This window comes from Primulina huaijiensis, chromosome 14 (genome assembly GCF_012295235.1).
Source record: "Primulina huaijiensis isolate GDHJ02 chromosome 14, ASM1229523v2, whole genome shotgun sequence".
In the NCBI taxonomy this organism is placed as follows: Eukaryota; Viridiplantae; Streptophyta; class Magnoliopsida; order Lamiales; family Gesneriaceae; genus Primulina; species Primulina huaijiensis.
In genome coordinates, this window is record NC_133319.1 from 6521172 (window position 1) to 6544628 (window position 23457).

The window sequence follows — 23457 nt, forward strand, 5'->3', positions numbered from 1 at the left end:
ATATATCCTCTCCCATTATAATAGGAAGAAAAAAAGTTTGAATAAAATCATCAAAACTACTTGGTTTTTTTGAATAGCAATTAAAATAAAAAGAAATCAATTAAGAAAAAAGGACTCAGTCTTCCTCGGTATCAATACATAAAGAAATCAAATCTAACCACTAATATGCTTCGATCAAGATTTCTTGATTCTGATTAATCAAATTTCACTCGCCTGGCATAAACGTACTTGTTCGATCAACTGACTATAGAAACGATAATCTTCTTCTTCGTCTTCCTTTTCAAGTTTGGCCCAGATTGCCTTCTGACGTAACAGTTGTGTACGCAAATCATCATCCCATTTGATTTCATCAATGAACATATTAGGATCCATCAGTAGTCTGATATCGGCATATGGGAGGTTGTTGATTCGGGCCAAATACCGGCATTTGGCAACAGAGAATGCTTCCTCGGCTGCTGAATCATTCCAACGCAGGACTTTGTGATGATTCTTCGTGTGCTGCTTGGCTTCCAGGAAATGTTTCCATGTAAACAAACCGACTTCCAGGCAGAAATCTTTTTCCCATGGCTGTATCTGATCCCTCTCCCGGAACACTAAATATTTTTCTGTTAGTTACTTGTATATATCAAAATAATCACGCAAAACCAAATCCATCAAATTTAACTCCCGCTTACTGTTCCAAAATCAATTTATGTATCTACGTTTTGTCCTATTAATCCATGAATAATCAATCACCTTCTTAAACTAACAATCCATATACAAATTACAGCCTAAAAGTGTGCACATATATGTTCCCAAGAAAAAAAATTATCAAATTAACGGAAGTATGAATACGTAACAGTTATTTAAGGAAATATATATTTGTATATATGTGTGTGCGTTTTTCAATTTTCAAGGAATACAAGAGTATTAATTAAACAGATGGAGTTTCAATATCACTGCATGTGGCGTATACAAATCTGCTGGTGCATGCAGTCGCAAATATAAAAAGTTTAACGTAACTTTAATAGATTAACCCAAACCAAACATGAACGATCTTTTTAATCTTTATATTATAATCTTTCATTATAGTTTTTTGATTGAATTAACAACAAAAACAAGAATCCATGCACAGAGATATTCAAGAACGAACAAGAAATTANTGCTATCACTCGGCATGAATGGCGGACGTATGATCTTCATGATGCCGCTGTCAGTACTTTCTTGACAATATTTTTCCGCCTTCGTCTTCCTCTTCGCCTTTGTCTTCTTCCTCTTCGCCATCAATTAATTGTTAAAGAAAGAAGAGACAAAATTCTAGAGGGTTCGGAAGAAATTGGATGTACTGCACGAGAAAACAACTGGAGAGATTTCTTGCGGTGATCAATCTTAAAAAACTAAAAAATATTTAATGTCTTGATTTGTTTATATAGGTTTCGAGTCCTACTCCTGATCAGTTTGTAATTAAGGAATTTTACAAATTATGGCAATAATTTTAATGTAGATAAGGTGAACCACTGTGTATGTGTCCAGTCAGGAGTAAAAAATCTGATTTTCAGATTATTTTTTTTCATTATTTGTACGGCCAACTCAGATTGCTTGGATTTTGTGTGATTCGACAAATTTAATTGCGTACTATTAATTATTAATTACTTTTTTTTTTCTTTTCTTTTTGAAGGTAGTTACATATTTTTCCAAGTAGAATATATAATAAGTAAGTGAATTTATTATTATTATTATTATTATTATTATTATTATTATTTGATGCAAACGCATGATAATTAGAAAAAGATAATTCCAGAAAATCTCGTTGCTAAGTTACTGACAAATTGCTAAGATACGATTCATCGAATGATATCTGTATCTAATTTTTATTCTATTCATCCTTAAAATATTTTAAAAAGAAAATTCATCAATAGGAAAAACAAGTATGGAGTTTTCGATTTGAAAATTAGTTTACAATTTGAAAAATATGGCTTCTAAAACAATATTTTAATTAAAATTTTTTATTATTATTACGCAAAAAATATAAAAATATATTTCAAGAAATAATAGTCTGTAATGTATAACATCCATAAACACCATTAATTTAAATTTTCATAAAAAAACTCGATGAAGAGTCGAATCATTTTGAAAACAAATGTACCGTATTTTTTTTTTTTAATTAGAGTTTTAAGCGTATAAACCTGCCATATTTATTTCAACATTTTCGCCATTCTATTTCAATAAATTCGACGTATTATTATCGGTCATACAATGGTTAATGACAATATTAGATAACATACCTTCGATATTAGTTCATATTATAAAGTCACGCTTAGGTCTATGTATCGTTCTCAGTAGCTTCATTTTCAACATTTTATTGATCAAAGTATTTTCAAGTGATTAATACTAATTATCGTTATTGTTTGTGTGTTTGACTCAAGTTCAACAAATAATCAGTGTCATTCTGTTATCTACGTATATTGATATATATTATATATCATTTATCATCTCACGAACCAAACAATGTCTAAAAAATCGAATTAAGACGGCAAACTAATTATATGCAGAAAGCTTCGAAATTGTTGATAAATAAGTAAAATCATGAACTCTTCAAACGGGTTTGAATTTTGTACACTAGCTGAAACACCCAAACTGTATAGAGGGTATGTCATAATATTCATGCTCTTACCACATTGCACTCCTATGCCGAGCACGATGCCATATTTCCGAATAAAAAAGAAGGCATATTTCCGAATATTGTTTCTCCTTCTGAGTGTATTTTGTGATCTACAATTGTCGATATAATGTTTATACTTCACAACCAAGAACATTTCTGGCTCAACTTTAATACTCCTCTATCTTGGGAGCACAGAGCACACAAAGTCTCGAATGTATATATATAAATAGATATATAGATTTGCCATCTCCAAGAAAATATCGGTAGCAAAAGTGCCATGCGGGTTTACTCGATGAGAAAAACAAACCACAATACCCAGAAGGCAACAACCAGATGTGCTCCAGTGTCCTCCAATATGCTTTATTCAATTTTCAGGCAATTTCTCGAATTCTGATAAATTCCATGCCTCCCTGCACATGGACATAAAAATCTCTTGCAAATAAGGATAATACACTTGAATTTAAAAAGCACAGGGTTAAATGTGCTGGATTTTTCAAAACACAGGGTGCATAACGCCTATTAATTTCATACAGGGTATTTTGTTATTTTTTGTATTGTTACAAACGTGTAAAATGCTATTTGCCTCAAATGTATGTATGTGTGTGTGTGTGTGTATATATATATTACAAAAAAGTCAACACCCCTCAAGAAGGAAGTAGTACAGAAAAGTAAAATTCACAGCCAATTGAGCAAACACCAAATTTCATGGTTTCCGAACCTGGTTAATATGAATTCATTTCCATCTTCAACCAGAACACTCGAAACATTTGATTTGATAATCATGATGATTCCATAGCATACTCTTCATCGATCCTGACAAATCAGATTGGGACGTAGGCAGGAAAAGTGTCAAAGTTGGGAATACTACTGGAGGCATAAAACATATAATCATTTAACTACAGTTTGTTAGTTTGCGAGCGGAGTACAATAACTTCTCCATTCTTCTGGTTGAATATATCATAACCCTGAAAGCCAAAAGGAATACAAATTAACATGGAATCGTTTATGCACCAGTACTAAAACAAGCAGCAGTGTATAATAGAACTTTTAATGTGATCGTTCTAAAAAGACGAACAATATCACTGATATTGCCACTCTACACAGCATAGATTTATTGTTCCTCAGTATCAAAATGAAAGGATTTGTTATTCTTTTAAAGAAGAAAAATACCGCACCAACTGCACACAGTAGAATGAATCAACTCTTTCAGAAATCAAATAAAACCGTCGACTACCACTAAAGAATTCAAAGCTAACCAAAGATACATATCAAGTTGCAGCTTGAGTACTAGCCACTAAGTTGATAGAGGAGATTGAGATGCACTTTTCTAACCAAACAGCAAACGGATTTAAACAGCGTCCTCTAGATTGATGCTTTTTTATAGAATCAATTCAAATAATGGAAGAATTTAGACATCCAGGCGATCAGGCAAAAAAAGCAAAAATAGAGTGACAATGAGATAAAACACAGTATAAGAAATTTAAAGAAAACCAGCCTTTTATCTCACAAAAAGTAAAGCCAGAAACAATCATAACAAACAATAAGACGTATCTTTGCCAGAGAAAAAGAAGCCAAAAGTTAGTTCTTCATTCTCGGTAAATAGATGGAAATTATCTTAACGAACTTCTGAATTTCAGCTTGTATTCAAGTTCCACATAATGTTTGAACTATGGTATTACGACATTGTCTAGAAAAGAGAAAAGTATCAACTGCTAGACTTATCTAAGTTTTACTCTCCCAACATACACTATATCACCTGACTGCTTTTGGGACAACTCATGTGAGTTAGATAGAGGTCCATTTGACACAGATCCTAGTTTACTGTTTGTCAAACTATTCTCCACAAGGTTATTGGTTAATGGTGAAAATTCAGCTTCTTATCCACCAGGTCGGAAATGGAAGCTGCAGACTCAGTTTCAACAGCATTGAACACCTCTGGCTTTCTTTCTTCAACAGAACCATTTCTCTGTAATATCTTCTCATCTAGTGCCAAGTCTTTCTTTTTCTGGTCCAACTCAGGCATCAATCCAGGTGACTGCTGCTCAAGGACGAGATTCAATGATGCATTGTTCACTCCTTCACCAGATCTAAATTTTAAATCTTCGGGTCTGTTGTATGAGAGAGACAGATCCTTATAATCTTCCTCCATGCACCCGATCTCGGCATTATTTTCGGGCATCAGTTCAGTACTAATGATTCCAGGAAGAAAATTATAAGGGCAGACAGGAGGTGTCCTATTAAGACACTTGTGACACTTAAAGCCGATGAGATTCAAAATTTTATCAGCACTGAGCTCCAAAGCATCTCCATGAAACCAAACTGCGGGAGTCAGCAAAAAAAAAATCAGCTTAGGAGTTGGGACAATATAATATAAAAGCCTAAATGAAAGAAGATTATATTCCATTGACCAAAAAAACACTAGTTTTAAAATGCTGCTTTGACAATACCTGAAACTTGAACAAAGGCACGTCTAAAACACAAATCATTTGTAAATAAATGGAAGTTGGGTGCAGGTAAGTAAGCAAATGGGTTTTTCAAGCCGATAGTTAAATGATCATTACCTCCACAAATTTCGCATGCCACATAAGCCACGTTTGGCGTATATTCTAATTCACAGCAAAGGCCACATTTTAGTTTGTCATTGTTGGAAGTCACCTCCCCAGCAAGCACCAGAAGCATTTTATTCCGGAACTGCGTCATTCTTTCATCATCTGGTTTTCTTGATAATAGCAGACCATTCGACCAGTAACTGCTGTTAACAGGTGTCCTCTTCTTCTGCCAGCAATCATTGTTCAGCTTCTTCAACTTGTCCTTTTGGGATTTAGCTAGTTTTTTCTTCTTGCCTTTTTTAACCATAGTATTCTGTGACGACAGCTTTGACATGCGTTCAGCATTCCTAGCAGAACGTCGCAGAGTAATAACCAAAGGAGCCCTTTTCGACTTTTTAGGCTTAACTTGTGTTTTTCCTTTTTTCACCAGCCTTTTCCTTTTCCCAGATTGCACCAGCTTCAGTTGTTTGGAAGCATTGGTAGGTTTTGACAACCCAGATTTTCCCTCTGTAGCACCACTTTTCACAAACTCCTCGTCTGGGCATTTATGACAAGTATATGTAGGATCATCAGCGATATAACCAAAAGATTTTCGAACATGCCTTCTATGAAAAAAGTCTGAAATTTCTTTCAACTATCAAATGAGTAGAAGTTATAGGTCAGAAAGAAAAAATATGAATAGCCAAACGTGCAACATTATCTACCAGCTAAATTCAAAACTAGTTCCAGAGCATAAATATATCAATATTCAATATACAAGCATTTCTCATTCAAAACATCATAGCCATCTCCAACATCCAGAGTAGCACCTTTGTCAACTACATGCATCAAATATTTCCATTTCCTGGCCACCACGATACGAAAATTCAATAGGCCTTAAAAGCCAAAAAAAGGTACCCCTGGGCCACTGCGACTAGTTCTACCAAGAAGATATGACTTCCAACCACATGACCAACCAACCGCCGGAACAATTGGGCAGGAAGTCTAACTAAAAAGTCAATAGTACAGCCATTTTCAGTTCAAGGCCATTGAATTATTAGGATCATCGATTTAAAATAATCAAATTCTAACAACAATATTAAATTCTCGGACTTCAAAGTTCATCCCCCTAGTCTTTATTCCAATAACCCCTTCAAATGCCAGAATTAATGTCTAACCAGCACCAAGCTAGTTCTAATTGTTATTATATATGATTAGTGACACCTTTGGATCAGATCCCTCAGCTCTTGCAAACAGACTTCAACATGCATGGGCACTAATTTTCAGATACTTCTGCTATTCTGCATTTATCACACAGATTATGTTAGGAGACTTCTGCGAAGCTTTTAAGTGTGTCTGTGGCCACAGGAGATATGAACATTTTCTAAATTGGCTTCCAAAATTACAAGACTAACAAACTAAACAAGGTAAATGTAACAATCATTTAATATTGATAAACTAGCAGTCACAAATAAATGTATAGGTCATCAAGAAGAAACCAAAATATGTGAATAGCATTCACCTTTGCAATACTGGCAGCTCACTGCTTCCCTGCACACCAAGAGGAATAATCAGGTCATGCCAATGCAGAACCAAAAGTGATATTTACAAGCAAAACAAATCTCACAGGCAAAGATATAATGGACACAAAGTGAAAAACTAGTCTATTAGGAACGAATCTCATTCAATTATGTTTGCTCAGATCTTTCCACTGCACGAAAGTACTACAATAGTTTCTTTCGATCCGAAACATCAAAGTTAATTCTCTGGCCATAAATCTGAAAACAAGTTGCATGTTTTGCCCTCGGATCTCCTTACAATAGTAATAACAAGATTGTATGTTCAGTTCTCACCCGGACGATTAATATTAATATACAATAAAAGCCACACATATGACATACCCGACAAGGACATCTTTGTTACAGTGCTGACACTGATAATTCTCCAATCTCTCTGCTCTAGAGAAAAGGTATGAAAATCCCCTTTCCTCCAATGGCTTCCTTATTACCCTACTGCTCTCACGAAGTTTTCCAGAACTCATCTTGTTGGATTTACGGGCAATTCGCTTCTCTTCAAAAAATTTCAAAAGATATAACGGGATATGCGACTCTTCCAACCAATATTTCTTCCTTTCACTTGATGAATCTTCAAGCATGCATCCATGTCTAGCAACAATATCAGGGATAAATCTTCTTTTGCCAAAATCTAAAAGATACCTGATAACTGTTCCCTCGGAGCATTTCCTCCTAATAATAACCTTTTTAAATGATCTGGCAGATTTTTTGGATTCCTTGTCCATTTTTGAGAGAAGGTTAGTTTGGCCAATATCATCCCATCTGATGTTTGCATCAAACTCTCTAACCTGAAAATGATATTCATGAACATTTTTTCCATTATATGACAATAAATTTGCTAAAGCTACTCTCCACTACCGCCTCCCCTTGCCCTCTTCTATGAGTAATAGCACTTTCCCTATGCAGCCCACAAGCTCAATCTTTAACGCAATTTGACCAAAGCAGAAAGTAGCTTAGTGAGGAAAATCTAAATATCATAGAAAATCTGTTTCAAGAGAACCTTAGCAGTCTATATGTGGTTGTCCTTCGGCTGGCTGAAAAGGTATGTAACAAGCCTATTTGAATTGGAAAACAGAAAATGAGAGATATACCTGAAGAGCAAGTTGCTCCACACTTCTTGATGTCTCAACAGCGGCTCGCCACGCATCACATTTAGTCCTCTTGGCATATTCTCCAACTTCAGGATATAGAATGCCTGTTATCTTCTTGCATCCACCTGAACCATTTTAAATTTATAGTGCAGTAAGACAACTAAAAATTCACAAGGCCTGCGCGTTTGTCACGAAAACATAATAAATGTTTGTACCTTGTCGACCGGCTTTGGAAACGAGAGAGCAAGGCAAAACCTTCCAATTGAAAAGCCCACGTGAACCCCTTCCACCCCTCCACCATAATAAAGTTAGCCCGGTGATGGCATTCGAAGATGGGGTGATCTGTGGCTCTGAACTCTTGGCTCTTTTTCTTCTGATCCCATGTTTCGAAGAAACTCTTGATGATCTCATCACAATATGGGAAGCAGAGCCCATTGTTGCAACAGTATCAACATTCTGTCGCCATCCCGTAGAGAGCGCCAAATGATTCAAATTTGCCTCTACCTGGTAGCAAAAGTCTGAGATAATTAGATAACTAGAACAACACAAATTAACTACTCATGACATAAATATTTTCCAGTTCTGGTGAACCAACTCCATAAGTTACTAGAATCAACAAATCTGCTAAATATCTACCAGGATTCTTTTCTGGGATATATATGACCCGACATAGTAATCCAGATCCATGTGTTATTCAGTCAGATATGGAAATCAATGAATCGCATCACGTGGCTAAAACATTTACAAAATGTTAACGTTTTATGCAGGGCGTTTTCTTAGTTAGAGAGATGAGTCAAATATATATGGATTCAGTACATATATTTAAGGGAAAAAATGTGTGTACCTTCAGCAACAAATTTTTCAGTGAAGTAATGTTAGTCACTCCAAGAACACATTTACGCCAAAACTCAGAATAATGTGGATTTAACCATGGGCCCAACAGCAGACCATGCAAATGATCTTCAATGCATATGATATGGCACATGATATCAATAAGATGATTTTTCCTATAATTTCCTGACTGAATACCAAATGCCTCACTTTTAAAATTTTCTACAACTCGAAAACTGTCATTCAAGATGAATAAGCAATCCTTTTCTTCTTCAGGACTTTTGCAATAGAAGCACCACCCACATTTTTCTTTCACGGAATTATGAATATTTGACCAATAAAATTCAGCTGATCTATTCGAAACAATCTTAAGTTGCCCTGCTATGATTCCTTCCACGGATTTCGGGGCACTAGTCCCATCTGACGATTTAGATATCAACTCTTCGAACACAAATGATGCTGTTCGAGCAAATTCATAACAGTTGGCATATTTTGACCAAGGCTGTACTTGGGATATTATTTCTCTATTATTTATGGATGGTCGTGCATTGCCATAATTTGCAGAATTAGGATTCTTCCTTTGTCTAGTTACCAAGGTAGGAGATATTGTAAAATGATCTCCAGCATTCGCCAGGTTCCCTGGAATCTTAGACTCTGGCGATATCTCGGTGCAGATAGGCAAACAATCCCACCCACCTTCTTTTGACACATCGATTACGAATGCTTGAGAGACTTCAGTTGATCCTTCAGAACTTTCCAATCTATTTTCCACCTTCACAGTATGGTTCTCAGTCCCATGAAGCACATTATCACGCTCTGCAATTTCAAGATCTATATTACTGGAATAGGTAGTTACAATAGACTTTTCATCAGACTTTTTCTCAGTATCGACTTTGTACTTGTTTTGTGCTTCTGAGGTTGTTGGGTGTATATCAAGCAGTTGTCTTTTGTTAGTAAAAGCTGAATTTATAGAGTAGGACCGAATGTCCAAATAGTTTCTGGTCCCATCAACTTCACGAACTATATTCCATTGCTTACAGATAGCATGTATAATTGTGTCATACAGAAAATGTGGCGACTCTAGTGCTTCAATTAGGGGCGGCAAGCCATTTCTATCGTAAAACCAAAATGAATATTGATCATTGCATGACTCTAGCCTGCAAGAAAGAGACGTAGAGGTTAAAATACATTCAAATGCAGAAGTACAATAAATATACTGTAATTAAAATTAGGATTACAAAAGAATAGTAATCTTAGTAATATGTAATAAATTACGGAAATAAATATTACAATGGCATGTCATACTTTATGGAAAAGTACTAACTAAGCGAAATGAAATTATAACAATTATGTAAATATGATAAAATGCACATATTTGTTCTTGTTCCAACAAATTATAAAGCGCGCTAAAAGTTCTATCACGCATCCACAAAGATTTTGAAGCAAACAGGGACAAAAAACGAAAGAATCGAGTTGAATCTTCCGACATACTTTATCAGAATCAATAAAATAGGCTCAACTTAAAGTCATAGTTACGTCGTAATGCGTGTGACTAGACTCAACCTAATGTGAGGCTCAACGCTTCTTCTTAGATGCGAGCTAAGGCATGACCATTATTGGAAAAGTGTCTCTTTTTGCGGCTAATGCACAGCTTAAAAGCTCAATTTGCACTTTAAGTGCACTTTAAACCCAAGGACCGTGAATCTGAGATGAAATGTAACAATGTCGTTCATTGTATTTACAAACTAATGAGTATTATTGTACTGTTTGTTAGGATGTAATGATTGTTCATGCTTGCCGCTTGGGTTGGTGTACAACTTAAAAGATCTTAATTTCACCATCATCACTATTTATATTTTTTTTGGTAAAACAACAAACATTTGATCATAGGATCAGAGTAACGTGTTTGATTATCACGGATTGCAAAAAATACAGTTGCAAAGAGAGCAGTCGACACATGACGTCTTGGGTGGTTGTAGGATTTAAAATTTTGAGTTACACTGTTACCACTAACTATAATTTTTGCTAAAACAGCAAACATTTGATCTTACATTGTTCAATAATTTTTAAATCATTTTAGACCATAGATGACAAAATCTTATTTATAATCTAAATTATGGAATTTCATGTCTTAGATTATTATGATTACAGACAAAGATGTGATTTTCTATTTCTAAAGGCTCCTCGTGATGGACATGCTCACCCGGACACTTAGTTTTTAAACTATGGGCAAACTTTAATGTGTCTATCACTTTTAACCCTGCTCTAAATACAATTTGTAAATATTTCTTTACGTAACATCATTCAAAGGTTTTAATTTTAATTTCAAAATAGGGGCTAACCTATTTAAAAATTTTAAATCAATTTCAAATCACTTGGTCACATTATGTTCAAGAAAAAAGACCAACATTATGTGACAAGTTGAGTGAAGACAACTTTGTCTTAAATAGGCGTGTACATAATAAACTGACAAACTAAAACAATCTATTAAAAATAGGGAAAAACACTTAATTGATGATATACTAAGTTTTGGCTATGTTTTAGACTACACTTCGATTTGCAGTTTGATAGTTCTAATTTCTTGTTCAAACCAAAATCAAATCATATGCGCATGTTATGGATTATTCTTGGTCTTCTGCAGTTTTGTCTCTGCTATATAAAATAAGGCTTGGTTTGGTTTGGTTTGGTTTATAAAAATACATAAACCAAAACCAAAGGTTCTTGCGAAACTAAAACTCACACCAAACTAATATACACCACTGATTTTTTATGCTAAAATACTACTTTAGCTGAACCACCAGTAATTTACATAGGCAATGACAATTTTGCAGAATATACCACCATTATTTAACAAAGAAACTTGAAAATCAAAACCTCGACACTTCAAAAAATCGAAGATATTAAAAACGTGAATGTTATGACTCATTATCTTTCATCATCAATTGCCAAAATAACCAAATGACCAATGATAAAATCCAAGGAGATGACCGTTTGTCATATTTGCATGAATGACAATAATCCACCAATATGGTTACTAAAACCCCTAGAAAGATGGATTTGCCAAATGATGGTTGACGGGTAATTTAAAGAGAGGATCCAATTCTTTACTTTCATTTCCAATACGAACTTGAAAAAATATGCTTCCAAATATTAATTGATGCTCAATTGATAACAAAAGATTTTGACACTCGAGTAAAAAACAAATGCAAGACGGATATGATAAGCTAATTCAAAATTAATAATATTAACCTAGTTGAAACATGCACAATAAGTAGCGATTCTCTTACCTGCATAAACTTGAAGCATTCTTATTAGAACACTTCTATCAGAGCTTTCAAAGAATACCAAAATATACAATTTTATCGTTTATATGATAATTGCAATAAGAATTTTAAAAAATTTAAGATAGCATTTATAGCCAAAAGTAGTAAAAGGTTAAAAAACAATTAAAAATATTTCCCAATGAATATTATAAAGCATCCAAGCTACTATAAATCTTAAGCCTCATGCAATCATGAACGAGATAGCAATTTTGAAGGGTCACGCAAATCTAATATAGTATCATACTCGATCCACTAGGACCAGGATCAAATGAGGTAGGATTGCCCTTTGCTATACATGCGAGAGATAGACTAAGGTGCACGGATCCCATAAAACCGATGTGAGGCGGGCTTTGTCAAAAATGAGGTGTCAAAAGAGATGATAAACCAGAATCAAAACATTTAAAAGAAAAATTATCACACATCATCCATTAACATTTGGCCTATTAGTTAGAATGAATTGCTCTTACCTTTGATTCAGCATACATACATTCAGTGATTAAAAAAAGAAGAAAAACCTTTCAATCTATAAAGCACACCAATGTTTATAGTTCACTATTAAGGCGTAAGCTTCATTGAAGGGTTAAGCCTTTGTTTAGTCGCAAAGGTAGAGTCTCACTGCACCGTGAGTCTGTACGCACACCTTACAGGTTTTCGTTGATTTTGAGATACCTAATGGATTATATGTCTATGTTTAGTCTCCTATTTGTGTTTCTTGATATGTGGATTTTGGGGACTGTACCGAAGAACGTGATGTACGTATTTCCTTAAAGAGAGATTTTTATTGCAGATATCATCTCATTCAAGAATGTTTTGGTTAGCGACGACACTATATCATACATATCTTTTCTAATAATGCATTGATTGGATAAACTAACAAAGTATAACACATCGGGTTAAAAAAAATTAAGAGTCTTGTAAGGAAATGATGTAAAGATAAATTTAAAGTGATTGACTACGTTAAAAAGATGTAAAAATAGAATGTAAATGAGGCTGCTGTAGGAAAATAAATGTAGGTAATAATGTTTGATTTCATTTCTGAAGATGAAAAATATTTATGAAATAGGACCAAACAAAGGTTTTAATATCTTCTAGAAGCGATGCCTAAAAAGATGAAAAATGTTTATGAAATAGGACCAAACAAAGGTTTTAATATCTTCTAGAAGCGAAGCCTAATTATATGCTTCTCATGTCTCGTGGGTAGCCAAGGCATTAGAACATCAAACGGTCAGCATATCCAGTCTTGTCACATTTTGCTCCACGGGGATCAAGATGAAGAGAGAAAATAAAACGATCTTACAAAATTTCCAAGAATTCCATATGCAAATGATTAATGTTTTGTGGATAATCAGGACCTTGAAAAACATCCAAAACGACAGTTTCGGAGTCAGTTTGATTACATCACTTCACCATGTATATCGTCTCTGTTCGGGAAACTATAAACTAGTGAAAATTCGTAAAAATAAAAAAGGTAAGCAACTTAAGAAAAACGACAACTTGTGATTGAGGGGTGAACTGATGTACCAAATACATGTGGTATGTGTCATGGTCGGAAAGTAGAAAATGCAAGATTACAGTTCAGGGTATAAGGTCCTAAACCACTAGGTTTAATCATCACCTTCAAAGTGGAGAGAACCAGAAGGCGCTTAACAGCAAGGACTAACCATCACCTTCAAAGAACAGGTAACCAGAACAAGCACAAAGGAGGGACTCACATAAATTAAGCAGAAACGAGATGAATTTGATCAAATAATCATGCATATCACAAAGAAATAACATGTCTCCCTGCAATGCATTGGTGACTTCAGGGTTGACAAATCGAAAATATACTGAATCTACTAGCTAAAAAACGGATTTTCAACACAATAAATGACATGGTTCACAAAAAGGCAGAAAAAACAAATGTTGTCAATCCATAAGCTTCCTCTAACAACCTACCAAGGAACTTCCATCATGGAATAAACAAATCGCAGGAAAAATCAAAACACGTGAACTTGCTCAGACTACTGCAACACTATAAATCAAAAGTTTAAAAACATTATTTTATTGGCTAGATTATTTCAAAACAAAGATCACGTGCAGAAAGGATCAACATATTTTTCACCAAAACTTACTCATATCATCATCATTATTATTCAAGTCTAAGTCCCTAAAAGGGAGTAGGGGAAATGGAACCCTTATAGTGCTGCTAGTGTCTAGTAGACATGCATGAACAGAGAGTAAATAAAAGGCCAACAAATGTATTAAGAGTGTTCATGACATCCATGCTAACATCTAGAATCAACACCCCAAAGTCGGTGTACTTAGTTAGGATAAGATTTACCTTCTGCATGTTAGTGTTTCTTTTCCAATAACATGCACTTTTCGTAGCAAGAAAATTAAGAAAATTATTAACTAAGACATCTACAAGTCTTACACATAAAACTTAGTCAGATTACTTTTTACTGTTTTATATTACTGATCATGTATTCACCAAAAATAAAAACAGAAATGCTAAAATACTCTTCTTAGGGAACTTTGTATAGAGTAACTTACACCAAAAGGTAACCACAGCTGCTATAATATAGTCGTCCATAAGGATCCATTCCCAACAATTCTGCTCCTCGAATCGACTTCTCCACTTTCATCCAAGGCTTATCTTTGTCAATCTCACATTCAGGGCAATACCAATCGCCCTCAGGCAAGAGGCTGCTAACAACACCCACACATCTTGGATGAAATGCTGCAGGGCATCCATCACAGCATATTAAGTTCCCATCCATCTTACAAAGGTAGCATTCATCACTGTTCCAATCAGTTGGCTCATCAGCATCCTCTTCAGTAATGCAAGAAGGGCTAGCAACATCCATCATAGACTTTCTTGTTCTTGAACTATCTAACTTAGTATTCCGATCAAAATCCATGTGCTGCTCTGTAGCCAAATTCCTTCTGTTTATCTCTGATCTAAAGGCATCCACTTCAATGACATCATCACAAAGATTCCGCATTATCTCAACCTTTGCTGATACAGGCAGTTTGTAGTAATCCCTCTGACAAAGCTTCAAATGATAAAGATCTAGACCAGGTATATAACCAGGACTATGCAATAACAGATACTCAACCACAAATATGGGCCATGTAATCAAGTCGAGAAAATCCCAATTAAGAGACCTACATGTACAATTGAATAGCTAAAATAACAAGTAACCGGGAAAATTGTTCATTTTTTCCAGTTAAGAGTAAATTTAATACCTGATACATTTGGATGCAGACACAGAACCTTCATTAGAAAGAGCCTCCAAATGCTTCCGTAATGTTTTCAAAAGGGAAACATGAATAGAGTCGAACAATGACGATGAATCATTAGATTTAACTGATGCCACAAAATCATCCAGTTGAAAGGGGCTTAGAAACAACAGAGTACTAAAAGATCTCAAAAACGCGTAAACAGGCAGCAAATCAAATCCAGAAACTCCATCGAGATCCAGGATGCAAGAAGAAGGCGGCAACTCCACCTTAGGTGGTAGAATGTGACCCCCGTAATTTTCAGGACCTGACACTATGATCTTTTCTTCAAGCACAAAGCTAGCTGCTGCCGATGATAACTGAAAATTGTTTCCATCCAACCCTAACGTCCTAAAAACATGAACTTGATCAGAAAGTGCATCCCTTTTAGCTCTACGACTACTCCTCCTCAAACCCATCTCTGATGTAGGCAAGGTTATGTTAGTATCTGATAACTCTTTTCTTCTCCTACCTCTTCTCCCTCTTGAAGATCCAACTGAATTTACATTATCACAGTCAATTGAATGACAACCATTTTTCAATGGGGTTTGTTCTCTGTTTTCCAGCTCTGAGTTTAAAGGTCCAGTTTCACCATCCAATTCTACAATTTCAGGTGTAGCCACTTCAATTTTATTATTTAAAGTAGCCTTTCTCTTCCTGTATCTTTTCTTCCTTTGTGCATTTCCGGCTGCAGCATTTTCATTATTAACCCCATTGGCCTTCAACGAGTTCTCTTCTTCTTGCTCTTTGCACAAATCAACATAACCCACGTCCACGTCCACATTCTCAGAAACTCCATTTTGCACTAACTCTTTCCTCATCTGTGCATCTCTTTCAGCACACACCATTTCATGCGCTCTGTTATTCCCCACATAATCATCCAAATTAATAACATCATCCTCCACTAATTGCAAATTCAAGTCAAATAATCCTCCTCCTCTTTCCGCAGACAAATTCTCAAAATCCTCATTTACATCTAAATTTAAATCGATCAGTGCTTTATTTGCCCCAGAAGTCTCCTCGATAAACTCTTCATTAATATCTATCCATACATCCAACTCCATATCCAATCCCGCATTCAAGTCCAAGCCATGCAGCTTAGCCCCATCACCAACCGCATTAGGCCCGTGATCGTCGTTGTTTAAACAACTGAGCCCGCCATCATTCAAGTCCAACCCTTCATTTAAATTCAAACTCAATTTACTGGAACCACCACCTCTAGCTTCCAAATCACCATTAATTACTGAATTATCATCAGTTTTACCTGTGTCCGTGAGCCGGCGCTTCTTCGGCCTTCGCCCACGCTTCCTAGCGGAGGGCTCCGGCGGCTGAGGTGAAGGAAACTGCTCCGGTGACACCAAAAGCAAAGCAACCTCCGAAAACTCCAATTCCTCCGCATCCCCATCTTCGTATACGATCCTGAAAAAACCGGTGTCGGGTTGGTATGATTGAACCGTCCCCAAAAATGTACCGTGCCCTTTAAATTCCTTCTTCACCCTTCTTCCCACGAACTCCATTCCCCGATTTCATAAAGAAACTTGAAGAGTAAAAAAAAATCGAAAACCAATTGAGCCAAATAAAGTAAAATCCAAAGAATAAACCCCCCCAGCAAAAGCACTCCGAATAGAGAGAGGAAAAAATGGGGGTGTGCTTATGGGGTGACAGTGGGGACAGGCTAGGCTGCCTTCAATTTCACCAGGAGGGAGGGAGGTGGGGGAATTTTATTTACTGGTCCAGGGTACAACTTTGTATGGCTTAGGTACTACGGACATTTTCCTCGAAAATCATTTTTATTTATTTATTTATTTATTTATTTATTTGGATAATTCTCCTCATTTTTAAATTTTTTTTCTATTTTAATAAATCTATAAATCTGATTACAATAATATCAAAATTTGGTAGAAAAAGCATTCGGTCCTCTATGCTAGTTGGACATGTGTACTGAATTCTAAATTTGTGTGAAAAGCAAGCGACACCATGAGCATTCATTCATTCATTCATGCATGCATGCAAGCATGGTGTTGTCTCTATAGTTTTATATTTTTTAAGTACAACACATATATAATGTAATTGTTTGTATTATTGATGGAATTTGAGCGTAGACTTGAGATTTATTTATATTGATCAAAGAAGCTACTAAATATATTTAAATAAATTAAAAAAACTACCCGCAATTAGTAGTACTCGATCCTAATATCAACAAATCTCATCATCTCAATTTTAACCATTATGCCAAGGCCGGCCCATAGCTTTATATTTACTTCGCACTCTTCAACTAAATTTGGTTGCTTTCACCTAACATTACCTATCTCCTTATATATAAGAGATTGAGTGTTGAAAATAAGAGTTGTAAATATTGAAAATTAGTGTATCATGATGTACGTAATGATGTATTTATTTTTTTTATTATTTCCGAAGAAATTCTATAAATAAGTCTCTCAATTTGTGAAGAAAAACACAATTGAGTGGAGAAAATTTTATAAAAGTAAGTAGTTTAATATATTTTGTGAGTTTGAGATTTTTACTTTTTACCGTAAATTTTTAATTTTAACACGCTATCAGCACGATACTCGAAAGATCTCCATATTTTTTCAATCTCACAAGAAAAATGTAACAATATTCAAAAGTAAGATTTATTTTACTGTTTATTTATTTTTATTGTATATATATTTAATATATAATATCATGTTATTATATAAAAATAATCTATGACACCTCATTATAATAACGTGATGTGATTATATTATTACACTGCTTATATATTTTTTTTATGTTACTGTTTATTTATTGTATATATATATTTGAATAATAACATGTTATTATATAAAAAAGAGTCTATGACACCTCTTTATAATAACGTGATTTGATTATTTTACTGTTTATATATTTTTATTGTGTTATATAATAATTATATATATATTTGTATAATGTCACAGTATTATATAAAAAGAGTATCTGACACCTCATTATAATATTGTGAAGTGATATACATAATTATTTAAACATGATTAACATTCTATATATCATATTATTACCATAAAATTTACATATACATACATTTATTTTTTAAGATTTTGTAACGATCATAAACGGCTAGTTTTTACCCTATATATATGATTTTACAAACACACTCAATCACTCCAAACTTACTCTTTCTCCCTAAAAATTTTCTTCATCAAAATTTTCGAAGAAGGAGAAGAAGATGGTTATTTCAATGTTATTTTGTATAATTATTTTGGTTATTATACTCACTAGTCTTGTATTTATCAGAGAATATCTGCCTCACGTTTTTTTTATTTTTAAGAATGCTCGTACTTATAATTTATCCGTTACTTTTTATTTTCATATTAATAGATTTTGAACTTAACTAATAAAATGCATTGTTATTTTTCTAGTACCACCATGTCAAATTTGACAAAGCTCGAATTTGATGCGCTCGACATTACGGGAAAAAATTATATGTCATGGACTCTCGATGTAGAAATGCATCTTGAGTCATTGGGTCTTAGTGAGACCATTGAAGAAAATGGTATCTCATCATAACAAGAAGAAGCAAAAGCTATAATATTTTTGCGTCGAAATTTTGATGAAGGATTAAAATGTGAATATCTCATTGAAAAAAAATCTCATGCTTTTATGGAAAGGATTAAAAGAAAGATTTGAACATATAAGGAAAGTTATACTTCCGACCGCCGGTAATGAATGGAATACGTTAAGATTCCAAAATTTTAAGAAAGTCAGTGATTACAATTCGGCGATGTATCGAATAATCTCGCAATTAAAATTTTGTGTGCATGAGATTACGGAATCGGAAATGCTTGAAAAAATATTTTCCAATTTTTACGCATCAAATATAACTCTACAACAACAATATAGAGTGCGTAAATTTGCGAGATGTTCTAAACTTATCGTATGTCTTCTTTTGGCGGAAAAGAACAACGAGCTGCTAATGAGAAATCATCATTCCCAACCCACTGGATCAACAACATTTCCAGAAATAAATGTTGTAAGTAAAAATGAATTTAAACCTCCAAACCAAAATCAAAGTCAAAGACAAGGTTTTGGTCGAGTTCGTGGTCGTGGACGTGGAAGTGGTCGTGGTCGTGGTCGCGGCCGTGGTTTTGAAAACAATCGAGATATTACTTCTATAACTCATTTTAAAAGGGCGTCACGAACCACCTACTGAAAAAGCATCATGAGAACATGAGTGTTAATGAAAATCACTCAAAACAATTTGAAAGTTCTTGTTTTAGATGCGGCACTCCAGAACATTGGTCTCGTATTTGTCGAGCCCCGAGCACCTTTGTAAGCTCTATAAAGAATCGATAAAGGGAAAAAAAAGATACCAATTTCATTGAACGTAGTGACCGTTTGAATTATTCAACTCATTTTAATACTGCAAATTTTCTGAATGATTTCTCTGAAAATTATCAAAATATTGATGGAATATAAATGTAAAATATTATATTTTTCATGTGTTTATATGCTAAAGTTTTATTGTATAATTATGATATGAGTTATATTTTTCAATAAATTACATAAATATTGTCAGTAAATTTTTTCATTGCATATTTTTTTTGAAGTTCAAATATGAAAAATGCTATGAACAAAGCTAAACAGGAAATTAATCTCGTAGAAGTTTTCATAACTGATAGTGGTACAACGTACATTATTAACTGAGATAAAAGATATTTCTTGGAATTAAAGCCAACAAAAACAATGGTGAATACAATATCTGGTCATGTAGACTTGATTAAAGGTTGTGGTAAAGCACATTTTTTGTTACCTAATTGTAAAAAATTTGTGATAAATGATACTTTGTATTCACCACAATCGAAAAAAAATTTGTTGAATTTTAATTACATATATTTTCATGGGTATGATACCCAGACAATAAATGAAGGAAATGATAAATATATGTGTCTTACCACATATAAATCAGGCAAGAAATATATAGTTGAAAAACTACAAATGCTCCCTACTGGATTGCATTGTACACATATAAGTCCAATTGAATCAAACATGATAGTTCATAATTCTTCAATACTGATTAATTAGCATGATCGATTAGGACATCCTAGTTCAACAATGATGCGAAAAATTATAGAAAATACACATGATCAACCACTAAAAGACCAGAAGATCTTTCAAAATAATAAGTTTCAATGNTTGGCAAGAATTAGAAATAATTATTTTAAAGTGCTAAATTAAAATAATTAATCCAAATAATTATACTTGTGTGTTAAAAATATGTATTAGAAAATATCGTCATTATAGGCGATATTAAAATATATATCGGAGTTTTATAGCACAAGGGAGTTGTAAATATTTGGACCGGGTCACATTCCTGCATTTGGGCTAATATTTGGATTCATGTATATATATGTGTGTGTTAATTAGAAGCCCATTTTTCCCCAAGCCCAAATTCTTTCCTCCTCCATCTTCTCGTTTCTTCTCGCCTCTTCTCTTGCATCCTATTTCTTCTCCATCGTGAGCAGCTTCTCGTCGCCTCTTGCTGCTAGGAAGCGGGTCTCCATAGCTCACCCAAGATAGCCCAAGAAGTCCCTCAGCTCTCCTTGCCATAATGAACATCAAGGTGCTTGTTTCTTGTTACCATGTTTCTTCCAAGTTGCTGTGTTTCCTTTCCATCTTCTTGAATTCTATTTTTCTTGGTTCTTTAGAGTGTGAAGAGGTCGATTGTAACTTTATTTCAGTTAAAGGAAAGGTTTTGAAGGTAATCTCTAAGCCTAGGTTATCAATTTTGTTCATGGAAGTAAATGTTGGTTTCAGTTTCGAGTTGCAGGTTGTTGCTTCTGATTTTCGGGTTTCTTTGTGTATTGCACTAAGAATCTTGACTTGTGGTTCATATAGAACTTATAGAATCTATGTGTTAGCTTTCTATAGCCACTGACAAAATGGAATTCCAATGAGAAACGAATTTGATATGATTTTTGTACCAAAATGTGTCGAAATGGAATTTTGTGTTGGAGCTGTGCAGATTAGCTACTGTAATTCGAGTTTATGAAATTTATGCACTTGGATTCTGGACTTATGATTCCCATAAGAGTTTTAGAGCTATGTGTTGTCTTCGTATTGATATAAGATTCGTTGAATTCCATTAAGAATTGAGGTAGTTATGCTCATTTTTCTGAACCTGCTCACTTACAGACTGCTGTCCGCTAATTGAGTTGGCAGTGGCGTATTCTGGATAATTCTGGGATTTATCTATTAAGATTCTGGAAATGGTGTCTTCTAAAAAAACTTAGATATTTGAGTTGTCTTTCATCTCTAATTGGCAGATATTGATTTGAGTCAATGATGAGTTAGATATGAATTTTATACTCCTAAGTATCGAACCTGAATCTGTCACAGACCTTGCATCTCATGGTTTCTGTTTTGGGGGTTTTTCAGTGTTGAGATGATTGAATTCCTTTCGGATGTCTTCTGATGAAATATGGGATTTTGAGTTAGGAGTCCAGCCATGTATGATAAGTGTGTTTTGGTTTAGTTTTAGTTGAGTTATGGCCTTAAAACCAAACTTAGGTACAAGCTAGAATTAGTAACTTGTTTTTGGCTAAGAGTTGAATATTTATTTGATGGAAATAATGATTTGCCACAGGTTTTAGTAGCCAGAAATCACCGAGGAGTTCATAAACTATTGTAGTAATTTAATTTGAAGGTTAAGTACGGATTGATCGATTCTTTACAGCGTCTATGACGACGTGCAATTAAATTGATTTGATTTTATGAGAATTATGTGTTTATGTGCTCTTTGTGTTGTTTGGGTGTATTTTAAGATTATTCCTCTTTTTTTTTAAATAAATGTGAGTTTTTAAATATATTAGAACAATATGTGGATTTATATGCATTGTTGAGCACGCATTCATATCGAGCCATGACTCCATTGTTCCCGAGATTTCTGTTACTCTTGGATGAGTTATTTAGACATCAGAGCCGAGGGCGTTTAAGCGTCACACCTTTGATGACTAGCGGAAAGGCCGAGCAGTTCTGCAGACTGACACCCCTGACGCAGATGTGCAGGGCCGAGGGCGTATTTGACACGTCACACCCCTGGCACATGTGGCCACAGTTGTTGCTATCGTTTCTTTGGATCCAGATTGATACTCGAGATTATTGGTACCCTACATGCATTGCATTTCATTGATTTCATTGCATGTCATTTATTTATGCTGTAATATATTTGATCTTCGTACTGGGGTTTGACCCCTGTCCCTCGGGGCTGTTGTGGTTTGTTTTGTGATTCCATAGCAGGTTATACATGTGGTTCTGATGCAGCTGGCGGAGCGTCCGCCAGTGGAGCCCAGTGAGTCGGTTTGAGTTGGGAGCCCCCAGATATTTATACTATATATATTGAGTCATTTGTCGAGGAGATGCCTCGTGTATTTGTATGGTTGTATTATTGAGCGTTGGATATTATTTGGTATGATCGAGCCTGGCTGGCTCTGTGTGCAATTGGTATTTTGTCTGTTTTATTGGACTCTATTTTCGAGTACAAATGTTTTGTTGTGTTGTTTTGGAATTTTTGGTATGTTCTATTTACGGAGAGGTAATGCCGAAATTTCTATAGGTCCAAAATGGAAAATTTTTAATCGTTTTCGCTGTGTACGCTAATAAATCCAGGTTGTTTGATAATTAATAATTAATCAAGAGCACTGGCCCTCACAATTGGTATCAGAGCGTAACTGGGATATGCTCGAATTAGAGTATAGGACACTCGAGTTTAGACACAAATAAATTTATTGCGTATTTGATTTACTACTTGCTCTTTATTTGATTTGCATGCTATGATTATTTAACTTAGCTGAGATATAGCTGGTAGTGAAGTAAGTTCGACGCTTCGTTTATTTGTACCTAATGCAGTAAGTTTTAACTTTACTCGAAACCCTTCAGTGCTTATTTTTATTTTTCTGCTTGTGGATTAATCCTTGTGTCTTGTAGAATGGCACCGGGAGGAAGAGGTAGAAAAGGAAGAGAAGTTATCCAAGAGTCCGAAGCTCAGAACTTAAGAAATACTGAGGGTATTGGCAGAGGTAGACGTGGCCGCCCTAGAGGAAGGGCAAATCAAAATGTGAATATAAAGGTAGAGGTGGAGTAGGAACCACCAATTCGTCCAGAAAGGCATGTTGCAAGGAACGTAGAAGTAGATCGTGAAGTTCAGCAGCTGACCCAAAGAATGAGAGAAATGGA

General features: G+C 34.7%; 1 long non-coding RNA gene and 1 pseudogene across 1 annotated transcript; one reads left to right on the top strand and one right to left on the bottom strand.

Annotated features, from left to right (window-relative positions):
- Positions 1 to 3058: 3058 nt before the first annotated feature.
- LOC140957333 (uncharacterized) lies at positions 3059 to 4520 on the top strand. Its single transcript, XR_012171610.1, has 2 exons — positions 3059 to 3253; positions 3291 to 4520. It is a non-coding gene; the product is annotated as an uncharacterized lncRNA (long non-coding RNA).
- Positions 4211 to 16956, bottom strand: LOC140957332 (DDT domain-containing protein PTM-like; annotated as a pseudogene).
- Positions 16957 to 23457: the final 6501 nt, after the last annotated feature.